Source organism: Portunus trituberculatus, chromosome 13, assembly GCF_017591435.1.
Source record: "Portunus trituberculatus isolate SZX2019 chromosome 13, ASM1759143v1, whole genome shotgun sequence".
Taxonomy (NCBI): Eukaryota; Metazoa; Arthropoda; class Malacostraca; order Decapoda; family Portunidae; genus Portunus; species Portunus trituberculatus.
In genome coordinates this window covers 9514048-9524863 of record NC_059267.1, presented here as the reverse complement: position 1 = coordinate 9524863, position 10816 = coordinate 9514048, and positions in this window count along the sequence as shown.

Genomic DNA, 10816 nt, shown 5'->3' with positions numbered 1-10816 from the left:
GGTGACATGAATGCACAACAATTTTGGGATGAGGATATCTGAAGCTGCCAAGGGAACTCTTGTCTGGCTTGCACCACTGCTTGGTGATAGTGAACTTTGTGGTGATGGATATAATCTGCTACATACAACCAATGACCTGGTGAGGCCTGCCAGTCGTGTATTCAGTGAAGGCACCAGGCTGAACCATGTTGCCCTGTGCTCGTTTCAACACCTCAGATGACCTCCAACACCCAGCTGCCCTCAACACACACCTGACTTGCCATGCACTTGCCATCTTGGATTCCTTTGCTATAACCACAAAAACTGGATATTGTGATCCTTCCTTTTCCTTTTATCCAACTGCTAAGGCACTGAAACAATGAATAAAGCATTAGTTTCATTCATATCATGGCCATGAAAGGACATGGACTCCTGCAGGGTTAATGTCTTAAAGGGTTGAGGCCCTGCCTGGCTTAATGTTAGGTTAAACTTTCATCTGTGCATCTCACAATTTTTTGCGTTTGTTTACTGTTTCATGGGTAAAACCAAATTTGCAATCATGTTTCATCATGTGAAACGTAATTGCCAAAAAACAAGAAAAAATAAGATAAAATTTTATCTTTCATGGTGTTTGAGTTAACTGACATGTTGCTTTCCCTACGAATGTTATTTTTCTTTTTATTCTCAGTCTTCAAGCCACCACCTTCCTCTCAGAAACTAATGATCTGCAATAAAAACTGAAAGCAGATTAAAAACAAAACAAAACAAAAATCTACTAGGGAAGAATGGTAATGGTCCAGCATATAATCCAGCACCTTATATATTTTTTTACTATTTTCTTCCAGGCCTTCATAAAACCCATTGTATACAGTACTTATTATTTGATAGTATAAAGTGGTAAAAAAATGCCACCCACGCTCTACCCCCCCAAACAAACATGGGAACCATTGGGAATGTTGGGTTTTCAAGTGAGGTAAGATGAAAACAAGTATTTTTCAGAAAGTAAATAATCAGAATTACCTAAAACATGGCACATTATGTAAAGCATGGTAGTAAAGGTTCGGTTAGGTTACATTATGTAAAGCAAAGTATTTTTTGACAGTAGAGATTTATTTTCCAAAATAGCATTAAATTTTACATACACTGCTTACATCATTATGATTGCAAAATGTGATTTATGGGTGTATTTAAAGTAATTCTGGTTACATATATATATATATATATATATATATATATATATATATATATATATATATATATATATATATATATATATATGATGTGTTTTTGTGATTCTGATAATTTACTCTCTGGAAAATACACTCATTTTTATCCTACACCACCCAAAAAATCCTGCATTCCCACAGGTCCCACTTGTTGAGGATGGATACAAAAGCTTGGCTCAGGAGATATCCTGAGTCACCAGTAGCATCAAGACTGATGTTACTTTACACTATATGTAAACAATGGGTTTTGTGAATGTCTGGAAGAAAATAGCCAAAAAATAAGGTGCCGGACTAATACTTGACCACTGCCACAAATACTTTTGTCCACACAAATAGCACATCATCAGTAACTCAATCCAAATAGCACATCAGTAACTCAATCACAATGTTCCCACAAAGAAGACTGGTCAATGGGCACCATTCACCCGTGGCTACCACCAAGCTGTCGTGTACCACCATCTAACCCAACCTGCCGATAAGCCTAAATTTCATGCAACAAGGCCGTGGCATGTTAATCCTTACAAAAATTTCCTTGGGCTGGACTCATACATTTCTCAAAGCAGAAAGCAGCATTCGGGGGAGGGAGAGTGACACCTAGCTAGTGATTCTCTAATGGAGATTTTATTCACTTGTTCAGGGATTCTTAACTTTGGGTACACGTACTCCCTGGGGTGCATGAGAGGAGTTTTGGGAGTGTGTGGCAGGTTTCTCAAAATGCACTTCAGTCTTGAATAACTGCAAACTTGTTTGTAGTATTCAAAGTGGCCTACATGTGCTAGGGTATGTGTTTTCCACTAGAACCAGGGCACGTTAACAACGTTAACAAGGAAACTCTTGCAGTTATGTCACTAAAGAGGAAACTCTCTTGGATTACGGTTGCCACACAACTTAGCAAACTTATGGTAGTTAGTTCTGATTTATTATTTTTTTTATATGCTATTCACACACACAGTGACTTACCTGTTACTGTCACAAGTTGAAACTACTAGCTGCAAGCAGCACTAGTTCACAATGATTGAAAACTTTCTGAAATAGTTCCGTTTTGGAAAATGTATTGCATGCTAGTCACAGTGTTTCCCTGTGCAGTACTAGCTCCTATCGACACTACCTCATAGTGACATACTCATATTAATTGAAAATTTTGTCTGCTTCACATACTGCCATACGATTAAAAAGGTTGGACTCCTGCACTAGCTCGCGAAGACACTGAACCTTTGGATAACACAACTCTCTGCCCAAGTGTTCCTAATGTACTAATTCTCACAGTGTGGTGAGTGTCTTCATTGCGCCAGCATCATAACCCCAAGACCCACACCGCCAGTGTCCTCCTGGTCCTCCACAGTCCACCACCACTTCAACAGCCGGCGTGTGTTTACATCCCCAGCTGATGGGCAGCAGCGACACATGTCTTGTGACGTCACGCGTGTGAGGGGAGACTAAAGCAAACTGTATTATTAATTGTTCTTTCCCTCTTTATTCCCATTATATCTTCCTCTCTCCATCATTCTTGTTCATTCACTTTGACCACCTTTTCTTTGTTTCCAAGTTCTTTCTTCTAAGTTCATTATATCATCATCTCCATCATTCAACATATGACCATGATTTTTTTTCTTTTAACTAAGTAGTAGTAGTAGTAGTAGTAGTAGTAGTAGTAGTAGTAGTACTAGTAGTAGTAGTAGTAGCAGTAGTAGTAACACTACTACTACTGCAATTACTACGACTGTTATTGAAGCTATTGCTACTTTTTTAAGTAGGAGAGAAGGCCAGCCAAGGGCAAACACAATGTTAAAAAAAAAAAAAAGAAGGCCCTCTTGAGTGTTGGTTCTTTGAAAGAAAAGTTAAGGAGTTAGCCAAAATTAGAGAGCAACTGTCTTAATACCTCCCTCTTAAAAGAAGTCAAGTCGTAGGAAGACTGAAATACAGAAGTAGGCATGCGAGTTCCAGAGTTTACCAGTGAAAGGTATGAAATAACTGGGAATACTGGTTAACTCTTGCGTTAGGGAGTTGGATAGAATACGGATGAGAGGAAGAAGAAAGCTTTGTGCAGCGAGGCCGCAGGAGGAGGAGGCATGCAGTTAGCAAGATCAATGGAACAGTTAGCATGAAAATAACAGTAAAAGATAAAAAGAGATGCAACATTTCGGCGGTGAGAAAGAGGCTGAAGACATTCAGTCAGAGGAGAGGAGTTGATGAGACGAAAAGCTTTTGATTCCACCCTATCTGATAAAACTGTGTGAGTGGAATCCCCTCCACACAGAGGCGGATAAGGCCCTTGTATAGAGTATGCAGTTGGAGAGGGGCGAGAAAAACTGGCGGAGAAGCCGCAGAACGCCTAATTTCGAATCATAGAAGCAGTTTTAGCAAGAGATGAGATGTGAAGTTTCCAGTTAAGATTATGAGTAAAGGACAAACCGAGGATATTCAGTGTGGAAGAAGGAGAAAGTTGCTCGAGTGTCATTGAAGAAGAGGGGATAGTTGTCTGAAAGGTTGTGTCGAGTTGATTGATGGAGGAAATGAGTTTTTGAGGTATTGAAAACTACTAGATTTTCTCTACCCCCATCGGAAATACAAGAAAGATCAGAAGTCATGCGTTCTGTGGGTCTAGAAACGCCCCTGGATTTAGGTGAAGGACAATGGCCGTCTACCACAGATGCATAGAACTGTAGGAAAGAAAACTTTAGATAAAGTTGCAGAGAGAAGGATAGAAACCGTAGGATTGCAGATTGGAAATCAAAGCTTTGTGCCAGACTCTATCAAATGCTTTAGATATGTTTAGCGCGACAGCAAAAGCTTCATCGAAATATCTAAAAGAGGATGACCAAGGCTCAGTACGGAAAGACAGAAGATCACCAGTAGAGCGACCTTGACGGAGCCATACTGGCAATCAGATAAAAAATTGTGAAGTGACAGATGTTTAAAAATCTTCCTATTGAGGATAGATTCAAAACTTTAGACAAGCAAGAGATTAAAGCTATAGGACGGTAGTTTGAGAGATTAGAACGGATCACCTTTTTTAGAGCAGGTTGAATGTAGGCAAACTTACAGTAAGAAGGAAAGGTAGAAGTCGATAGACAAAGTTGAAAGAGTTTGGCCAGGCAAGGTGCAAGCACGGAAGCACAGTTTTTGAGAACAATAGGAGGAATCCCATCAGGTCCATAAGCCTTCCGAGGGTGTAGGCCAGCAAGGGCATGGAAAACATCATTACGTAGAATTTTGACTTTTTGACTGAAGACATGAAATAGTCAGAGGGAAGAGGAGAGGGAGGGACAAGCTCAGAATCATCCAAGGTGGAGTCGTTAGCAAAGGTTTGAGAGAAGAGTTAAGGTTACTAAGATATAACTACTAATGCTACTACTATTACTGCTACTGATACTACTACTACTACTACTACTACTACTACTACTACTACTACTACTACTACTACTACTACTGCTACTACTACTACTACTACTATCACCACTACTACTATTACTACTACTACTACTACTACTACTACTACTACTACTACTACTACTACTACTACTACTACTACTACTGCTACTACTACTACTACTACCACACCACACCACCACCACCACCACCACCCACCTGCTGCTGCTGCTCACTACACTACTACCACACACACTGCTACTACTGCTACTACTACTACCACTACTGCTACTGCTGCATCACACACTACTGCTACTACTACTACTACTGCATTACTACTACCGCTGTCTGCCACCACCACCACCACACACTACTACTACTATTACTACTATTACTACTACTGCACTACTGCTGCTGCTACTGCTACTACTGCTACTGCTGCTGCTGCAACTGCACCACCACCACCACCACCACTGCTGCTGCTGCTGCTACTGCTGCTGCTGCTGCTGCTACTGCTACCACAATATTATCATTACCACCAACTCCTGAGGTGGGAAGATGAACAGGCATGGTAGGTAGCAGTAGTAGTAGCAGCAGCAGCAGCAGCAGCAGCAGCAGCAGTAGTAGTAGCAGCAGTTGCAGCAACAGGGCAGTAATAATAGTAATATGAGTAGTAGTAATAGTGGTAGTAGTATAGTAACAGTAGTAGTTGTAGTAGTTGTAGTAGTAGTAGTATTTGTAGCAGAGTTAGTATTAGTATATGTATTATTATTATCATTATTATTATTATTAGTAGTAGTAGTAGTAGCAGCAGCCGCAGTAGCAGCAGCAGCAGCAGCAGCAGCAGCAGCAGCAGTAGTAGTAGCAGCAGCAGCAGTAGTAGCAGTAGTGGTGCAGCAGCAGCAGTGGTAGTAATAGCAATAGTAGTAGTATAGTAATATAGTACTAGTAGTAGTAGTAAGTAGTAGTAGTAGTAGTAGTAATAGTAAATAGTAGTAGTTAGTAGCAGCAGCAGTAGTAGTAGTAGTAGTAGTAGTAGTAGTAGTAGTAGTAGTAATAGCAGTAGTAGTAGTAGTAGTCAGCGGCGGTACTGGCTAGTTTTGCACCCTGGGCGAACAATCCATTGGCGCCCCCTCCCACCCCTCTTCCCCTTCCCCTGGGAGGGGAAAGAGGCATTATAATATCATGGTATTATAATAATACAGAGGTGTCAGTCTATCCCCCGTCTCCCTCCCGCTTGTTTTTCTTCTGAGTCACACTCTCTCTCTCTGCAGCGGCAGGTTGATCCCCTTCTCTCCTCCCCCCTTCTTACCTTTTCTGACACAGACACACAACCTGTACAACTCTCACCAACAAGTTGATGCGATAATAGCGCCCACTGCACCAACTTCACGTGGAAATGAGCGGTAGTAGTCTAAAAACCAGCGACTCTTTTTCCTGTGCACTTTTTTTTTTTGTTGAGGGCATGCGTGGGCCCCCAAATATAGATTGCTCCCAGGGCGGTCCCCCACATTGCCCATAGCAAAAACCGACTCTGGTAGTAGTAGTAGCATCAGTAGTAGTAGTAGTAGTAGTAGTAGTAGTAGTACTAGTTGTAGTAGTAGTAAGCGTAGCAGCAGCAGCAGCAGCAGCAGCAACAGCAGCAGCAGCAGAAGCAGCAGCTGCTGTTGCAGTTCTCTCTCTCTCTCTCTCTCTCTCTCTCTCTCTCTCTCTCTCTCTCTCTCTCTCTCTCTCTATATATATATATATATATATATATATATATATATATATATATATATATATATATATATATATATATATATATATATATATATATATATTCCTGCACGACACACACACACTGACTCTTTGTATACTTATTCTAAAGTCTGTAATTTTAATTTCATTCATAATATTCCCTGCCTTAAAATGTATATCTTCAGCTCTCGAGCTGCCTATGTTTAAATAAACCATTTGTTATTATTATTATTATTATTATTATTATTATTATTATTATTATTATTATTATTGTTATTATTATTATTATTACTATTACTATTATTTTACACACACACACACACACACACACACACACACACACACACAGAGAGAGAGAGAGAGAGAGAGAGAGAGAGAGAGAGAGAGAGAGAGAGAGAGAGAGAGAGAGAGAGAGAGAGAGAGAGAGAGAGAGAGAGAGATTTGACTAAGTTTTTCCCTAATTTGAATTTTTTGGATAAACAAGGTTAGCAAATTGATACACAGGAAGTTAGGTCTCTTTCTCCTCCTTCTTCTTCTTTTCCTCTTCACCATCATCACCTTGCGAGCGGAGAGCGGAGAGGGGGAGTGGAAAGTGGAGAGAGGAGAGCGGAAAGTGGAGAGCTGAGAGTGCAAATGGACAGAGCTATAAAAAAAAAAAAAAAGTGCGTAAGGAGGTGCGAGCGGAGAATGAAAAGTAGATAGATAGATAGATAGATAGATAGATACACTTTATTGTCTTATTGCATATATACATACAATGAGAAAATCATTGTGGTGGGAACTCCGTACAGTTTATGGACACAGACAATGAATGCCACTTCACATTTCACATTTGTACTATACATGTTATGTACAACCGTCACATACACACACTATTAAAAAGGTAACTATAAAGGTTTCCTCTCTTGAAGAAAGTGTAGTACAATGTAAAATAAACTCTATTATCGAGTTTCATATACATAAAATTAGGGATCCAAAGATTAAAAATTTAAAAATCCTACTTACTCCACACACACACACACACACACACACACACACACACACACACACACACACACACACACACACACTCTACACTACAATACAATACAATACAATAACCCTATGAAAAGAAATAAAATTTGATTGATCTCCATCTCCCATTTTCAGCCCGATGTCGTATGATTAAAAATTTTAATACTCTTTGGAACAAATTAATTCCTGTAGCGATCTGTAGTAACGCGAGGAACTTTCAATCTTTTACCTGATCGTAAGAACACATAATTGTCATGTAGTGGATGATTTACATCAGACATAATTTTATCTATTTGTTTTATTACCAGCCTATTGTACAGGTCATTAGTATTTGCACACTGAACACCAGATCTCTTGACAGATTTGACTATTTTATTAACTTTATTTTTTTCTCTTTTTGATAGTCATCCAAACCAAACAATAATCGAAAAAATATAACAGATTTTACCACCGACCTATAAAACAAGGTGAGTATAGTTCTATCAAGTCTTAAAGATTTTAATACATTGAGGAAATGAAGTCCATGTCTAAATTTCTTATAGACTACTCTATTGTTCGCTGTTCCCTTTAATTCGTCATCAATGACAACACCCAAATATTTATATTCAGATACTCTGTCAACTGTTTCGTTACCTATTTCAATTTTGCCTGGTATCACCCTGTTTGTTTTCCGGAAGTCAAATATAATATCTTTAGTCTTTTTAACATTTAACTTTAGGAAATGTTGCTCACACCAGTTCACGAAATCGTACACCTGAGATAAGTAATTACTATTATCATCATTACTGATTTTGCCAACAATTACTGTGTCAGGGGCCAGGGGAAGTGCGGACTGTGCGAGCAGAGAATGTGTGAGAGAGAGAGAGAGAGAGAGAGAGAGAGAGAGAGAGAGAGAGAGAGAGAGAGAGAGAGAGAGAGAGAGAGAGAGAGAGAGAGAGAGAGAAAGAAAGAAAGAGCGCGAGCGGAAGAGCAAATTCTGATTTTCAAGTGTCCACTTTTCTGGCTCCTTCGCTCTTATTTCTAATTTTTGGCGCTCACGCTTCTTCGCTCGCGATTTGGAAGTCCGCTCAGAGAGGAGAAAGAGCAGAGGAACAGATATTAGAACACTCTTGCCCACCTCTGGTAATTGATGATTATAAAACCAAATTTCAAACCAAAGTGAAGGTCTCTAGACCGCCCACTGCAAATAATGTTCCCATCCTTAGAGTTCATACGCACAAGTACCATGGTGTTCAGCTGAACATCAGGAAATTACTCCAAGCTGTACACTATATTCGAGACCTCTGTTTGCCACGGCTAGTGCCACTTTGGCTGCTAGTAAACAGGGGCATACCAGTCCGAAGGATGTTCTATATATCTGTTGTAAGGTCCCTCATTGATTACGCATCCCATATTTTAATATGGTTCTGCGCCACCCAGTTCCGTTCCCTTGAGCTTGTTCAGAATGAAGTGATGAGGATAATTTTAGGATGCCCCAGGACTGCACGGATTGAGGTCCTCAGGGGTGAACTGCACCTGCCTAAAATTATGTGTAGGATACTGCAGGAAATAACTTATCGTACGGTCTCCGACTCTGTAAAGGGATCACTGAACCCCGTGCCTCATGATCCTTGGACTCCTACAACTCCATACCTCAGGAAGATCTTGGGAGTACTTTTAAGTGTTGGTGTAGCTGAGGCCTGTATTAACGTTGTTATGTTACCGCTCCAACCTGTTTGGAACCCTCACCGTGTCAGTGTTGATATTCACTCACTGCATCAGCCCAAGAGGGACTGGCTCCCTTATGTGCTGTAAGACATGTCCATAACTAAATTGTCCAAGTACCCACAGGTTCAGGCTATTCATGTTTATTGTGATGGGTCAGTCAATGGCAGAAGATCCAGACGTGGGCTGTTCATCCGCAACTACATTTCTGCCAGTCACTACACTGACACTGAGGTTTCCAGGCAGCTCCCTGCACACATGTCCTTCACTAGAGAAGAACTGTATGCTGTTCCGGAGGCGCTCCATATTGTGGCGCCTCTCCATAAGGATGTATACTTCTTTGTTGATAGTCAGGCTGCACTGTATGCTCTCAGTCTACCTCCCCCATGGACTGCGATCTAGTTAGTCTTGATTTCATCCGCGCCTCAGAGAGTACTGGTGCCATGGTCCATTTCATCTGGATACCCTATCATGTGGGTATCCCTCTTAAGGCAGATTCACACGTGCCAATTTGCGACAGAAATATGTGCCTAGGGATTTGAAAAACAGTTGCAAAACAAGACCAACATGCTCCTGTTAGTCGATTTGCGACTTTATTTACGTAGTGACGTCACGGAGTAAGCTGTGAAAATGTGGTCTCCAGATATAGAGAAAATGTTAGAGTTGGTGAGGAAAAAAGAACACATCTGCTGGGTCCCCAAAAATGAATTACACAGTAAATAAAAAAAAAAAAAAAAAAAGTGCGCAAATCGTCGTTGGACGAAATAGCTGCCACTCTACAAGAACTGTTCCCTTCAATGCAGGGTGTTGTTGGAGGTGAGGATTGAAGACTTCTCAGGATTTAATTGGATCGCATTTGTGCAGAGTCTTCTTAAGATTAACAATTTTCTTAAGACAAATATAGGCTAATTTAGAGTGTGGTAGACATTCTTTTCTTTCCTTCTACTTAGCCAAGGACGCATCCACAAGCATTTTCTTCGCCATTGACTCTTCCGGTACGCCAAAAGAAGAGCAACCACAGCTTCGATCAGCATTGTCACTGGAGGAAGACATCTTGGTGGGGAGCTGTTTGTTTACACTCACTTCTCGCCGAGGCGCCTACTATTATAGTCGATACTTTCCAGTTGCTATGTGTGACACATTCTGACTAGAAGGGATGAGTCGGAAACTCTACGTACGTAAAATTTCAGTCGCAAATTAGCATGTGTGAACCCCGTCTTTATGCGTAGAAGATTATTTACATTTCATAAAACAAAAAAAGGCTACGGTACAGGAATATTTGAACATGCCTGAGGACAAAAAAAAAAAAAAAAAAAAAATGTATCTGAAAGTTTGCAAGTGATGGGAAACGAATGTGTAACAGTACAGTAGCAGGAATGACAAGATAGACTAGTATAGCTACATAATGACAAGTGATATCCCTACACACATTGACATCATTGTTATCCTGTCCTTGCAGGGTTATATGAATAATTTCACTGTTTACTTTATCAAAGAGAAATATCTAACAGTGTAGTTTCGAGCGTTCTTGGGTAAAGCATAGCTTGCATGTGACACAGCGGGAAGTCTATAGATGAAAAAGAGGTCTCTTGTAATGTGTATAAAATAACATTTTTCTAAACTGTAGGTCAAATTTGTTTTATATTTTACTCCAAAATCCATATTCTATTTAAGATGTATTTCACTACATTTCTTTTCATGTAAAATTGTGAAAAGAGAAGAAGAAAAGAAGGAACTCAATGCTCTTTTCCTTATTTTTAGCAAAAAAATATTAATTTACAATG